This window comes from Cystoisospora suis, assembly GCF_002600585.1.
Source record: "Cystoisospora suis strain Wien I chromosome Unknown contig_1152, whole genome shotgun sequence".
Lineage (NCBI taxonomy): Eukaryota > Apicomplexa > Conoidasida > Eucoccidiorida > Sarcocystidae > Cystoisospora > Cystoisospora suis.
The window spans coordinates 32,352-37,477 of NW_027153953.1; positions in this window are offsets into that span (position 1 = coordinate 32,352).

The window sequence follows — 5,126 nt, forward strand, 5'->3', positions numbered from 1 at the left end:
TCTGATAGAAGAGCTGAGCTGCATGTACACTCTCGTGGGGGAGCCAGTGAGTTTCGGGAGCGTGCGTGGAGCTCCGAACGTCCCAACCGCACGGAGTGCCGACTCTGTGCGTATGTCTGCTTCTCTAGTGGAAGTGTTTCCGTAGTGAGATGGCGTGAGGGCGAGCCGCTGTTGCAATTCGGGGCACTGGCGAACCCTTAGTATCTAGTGGCGCCCGTTGCTGTGCAGCTGGCACTACATATACATGCACGTGTATCGATACGTATACACACGTAATTATGCCTTTCTTCTGTACCAAGGTTGTTCCCTTCACTAGATGTTTGTATGGAGAGAAAAAAGAGTGGGTGGAGTTCTCTTCTCTTGGATAGATTTCTATCAGATCTTGGAAAGATTCAGATGATTAAGAAGAAGAAGGCTGCTGAATGGTGGAGATCTGATTCAGAGGGGGTGTCTGTGTGTTCTTAACATTATGCTAAGTGAGTCCCATGCAATCTCTCAACTGTGGTAGTGAGGCTAGACAGAAACTTCGCTTCTTCTCACTTCTTCTTTCTTCGCTTTCTCTGCGGGAGGCCTTGTCAATATAATTAAGAAAGAAATACACATCTATGTATTCAGGGGAGGAGGAGGACCAAAGAAATACACCTCCATACTGCTATCGACACTGTACATCTCTGGACGACAAATCTAAACGTTTCAATCTAGCTAACTCTACTCTATCTTCAGTTCATGTGTTTTCGATCTATCCGTCTTTCTATCTTTATCTATCTAGCCATCTATCTCTCTATTTGTCTCTCTCTCTCTCTCACTAGATATCTACGTATGGAAGCATCCCTGCCTCACATCATCGTAGACGTAAGTGAGGTGCTAGTCAACATGTATCCTTCTTTTTCTTCCTTTCTTTTCCAGCTTCTCTCAAGGCTTCTTCTCATATATATATATATGTAAAGATAGATATAGATAGAAGATAGATATACATTATATATACATATATATATACATATAGACATATAGAACTGTCTGTCTATACACGGCAACGACAATACGTCCATCGATCCCTAGAGAGGGCATATGAGTCTCACCTTTCTTCCCTTCAAAAGGAGAGATGAGGAAAGACGCTCTTTCAGAGCCTACGTACACACTAGATATGGCGATACACCAGAATCTACCGCTTTTCTTATGCCGAGGTCTTTCGTCGTCTAATAGGAGTCGTCTATACGTAAGAGTGAATAGAAGAAGATCAAGAATCATGCGAATGTAGATAGATAGATAGATGGAGAGGAAGAAAGTTGTGTAGATTGAGTTAAATCATGAAGGTGGGGAGGTGTGATACTTTTTAGCTTTCATGTGAATTAGGGGGAAGTCTGGGCTCGTATCCTAGCTAACGATTTCCCTACTTTCTCTCTCTATCTCTCTTATTCTCATCATATCACGACTATCTGCAATCCATGCAAAGAAAAAAGAAGAAAAGAGGGGAGTTCCCCACTACTCACTTGGTCACTGCTAGACAGGTAGGTGGTCTATAGATAAACTGAAGATAGATAGGTCCGCTCGTAGATAGTAAATAGACACATCTCTATCCTTTATGTGGGGGGAGATCGAATAGCATGAAGAATGTGAGAACGCCATAGATAACTTGGTAAATGGATGGCTATGCTTATGAGGTACATCAGAGAATCTTCCTCTTTCAACTTGCCATTGTCGTGGTGTATAGACACCCCGTATCTACGATCTACTTCGCCTCTCAAGGAATTCCCATCCCCATGTAAACACGAGGATTTAGACTTCTTTCTGATAGTCTCTTTACTGGCGTGTTTCTATCTCCTTCTCTTTCTCCTTTTTCAAAGGGTCGATCCATCTCTCAATCCCCCGCCTGATCCCCATCCACAGATTAATAGAGAGAAAGACTGATAAGAGATGGAATATACAGTCATTCCCTAAGATAGATGAGAAAATAAAGTTTAGGAAAGAAAAGTCTCGATAAAACGGAGACAACCCGAATCTTGTGTATGATACAAAGAGAAGAAATCGCCTCATTCGACGACTCCCCTTCACAGTATACGAACCAACAGAAGAGATACATACCACATACATGCTGCATCCACATATCTATCTATCTATTCATATATAGGAACAAGAATAGATATATTTCTATCTATAGATGGATAGACATTCCCGCTCCTTTTTGCATTTTATCGAGACTTTTCTTTCCTAAACTTTATTTTCTCATCTATCTTGGGGAATGACTGTATATTCCATCTCTTATCAGTCTTTCTCTCTATTAATCTGTCTAGCTATCTTTCTGACTGTATTCCTCTCTACGCGGGATCCACTCCCTACTACACATCTTTGTAAGCTAGACCGGAGGCTTTCCCTCGGAGATAAGATCGATACAGCCGTGAAGAATAAGAACGAGGAGAGATATGTTGACGTCTTCCCTGTTTCGCAGTGTTGGTCGTCACTCCTCTTCTCTAAAGAGGTAAAGAAAGAGCGAAGACGCAAGAAGAGGAGAGAAGAAAAGAGAAAAAGGTTCTCTCGAAAGACTTTTCTTCTCTTTACTTACTTCGTATGTACGGGGTGGGATAGAATTCCTTTCCTACTATGGCTATCCCCATCCAAGTGTAACCTAATTCTCTTTCTTCCTTTCTTTCTTTCTCTCTCACTCTTTCTTTCTGTCTTTCTCACTCTTTCTTTCTTTGTTTCTTTCTTTTTGTCACTTGTTCTTTTCATCCTTCTAGGAGAGATGAATGAAGTAGGAAACTTTTCGGTCATTCATTCAAAGGCCGAAAGCACAGGCGGTTCTCTTTCTCTCTCTCTCTTTATCTTTCGATAGCTCGCTCTGTAGAAAGAGAGAAAGAAAGAAGTGGAGCTTGAGAAGAAAGACGAGTGAAGTGCATAAAGGAAGACAAGAGAGGAAGAAGAAGAGGAGCAACGCCTCCTCTTTCTTCCCCTCCTACCAGTACATACAACAAGAGCAACGAAACAATGAGAAGCATCTCTAGATGTATTAAAGGTCTCTATATGCATATGTATACGTATGTAGATGTATGTATGCATTCTATGTCTGTATACGAATTGTGTACAGCAGGGAGGCTCGTGAGAATTCTCGAGGTTAAAGACGAAAGAAAGAGAGACAGTCATAACGACTACAAGGCAAAGAAAAAAGACCAGATGCATCACAAAAGAAAGAAAGAGGAAGGAGGAAAGAGATCTCACGTACAAAATAGAAGAGGGAGAGAGAGAGAGACAGACCAACAGCAACAAGAAGAAGAAAAAAGAAAACTGGCGAACTGAAGGGAAGGATAGAAGAGACAAGAAAGTAGGAGAGAGAGAGAGAAAGAAAGAAAGAGACCGACAATAGCATGTTGTCTTATTCAGGTTGCACTAATCTCTATCTCTCGCTCTGTTTCTCTCCTCTTCATTCACATCACCCTCTCTCTCTCTTTCTCTCTTCTTCTTCTTTTCGTTATTCTTCTTTACTTTCTTTCTCTTATCCTTCTTCTTCTTCTCTTGCTCTCTTTCTTCCCAACTTGTCTATTCGACAAGATGTCCCTTTCAATTCTTCCACCTCCTACCGCTGCTGGTGCTACTCGAAGAAAGAAGAGAACGTTTTCCGTCTCTCTCACTCTTTCTTTTTCTTCTTCTCTCTCCCCCCTCTCTCATCTACAGCCAACTCTCTCTCTCTCTCTTGTATACCAACACAAAAGAAAGCAAGAAAGAAAGAGTGCGAAAGAAAGAAAGAAAGAGTGCGAAAGAAAGAAAGAAAGAGACACATTCGTCTCTTGTTTCTGTCTTGACAAGATGAAAGCATTCGCTTCAAGAGGAGATCCTCTTCGACCTTCCTCTTCTTCTTTTCTTCTTTTACTTTTTCTCTCTCTCTCCTTTTACTCCTTCTTCTGGATCTTACGATAGATACATTATCTCTGCATGCATGCATATCTATCCATACGTAAATACATACCTATAGTCAACATAGAAAGATCTAGGTGTTCTACTCCAGGCATAGAACTACAAAGAAGTTGCCTATGTACAAGTACATGCATCTATGAATATGTAGGTGTATGAATGTGTATGTCTAAATACAAATATGTATGAATATTTTATATGTATGTGTATGCATGTGTACATGTGTGTATACGAATATGAATGTATATGAATACGTATGTGTATGTATTGTGTATATGTATGTATGACTATGTATAAAGAATCTGCATGTATATCCCTTGTTGCGTACGCGTCACGTATATACATATCTATCTATCTATCTGTATATATCTATATATATATACGTGACGTCAATGTGTCTGTCTATCCGAGTGTATGTGTTTCTTATGTATAGAATGTATACGTATGATGTCTATGTGAATGTGCCCCTGATAGATCGACATGCTATATGAAGATGAAAAGAAAGAAAGAAAGGAGAGTCAAGTGATAGAATGATAGCCAAGATAAGAAGAAGCAAACAAGGGCTAAAAGAACATCTTCTCTCTTCCTCGCCTCTCTTCTTTTTATCTCTAGCTTTTTCATCGACAAATAGAGATCTCTCAATGAAGAGAAGTCTCCAGTCAACTGAGACGGCAAGAAAAGCATTCACTCGGGAACAAGCAAAGAAAGGAAAAGAGAAAGAAGAAAAAGAAAGAAAGAAAGAATGTCTCTTTCTCTCCTTACGTTCCTCTTCTTCTTCTCCTTGTTGACGTTCATCCATCATACACAAAGGCACCTCTCATCTCTGTCAAGAGATTCAAGATAGATTAAAAATGAATACATTAGATCGATAGATATTTAGATAGATGGATCAAAGACAGACCCATACATGGATGAATAGATAGATCGATAGACGGATTGAAGACAGATAGACAGGCAGACTGGAGATAGAAAGATGGATGACAGATAGAGAGATTGAAGACACCTTACAGATAGACAAGCAGTTTACAGGTGGATAGATTAAAATAGAAAGATCGGAGATCGAGAATCCCCAATATTTGAAATACCTTCTTAGTCTTCTCTATACTACCTCTAGATTACATCCCTTGTTGCATGGACCTTTCTTTCTTTCTTTTCTTCTCACTCGTTCTTTCTTTCTTTTCTTCTCACTCGTTCTTTCTTTCTTTCTTTTCTTCTCACTCGTT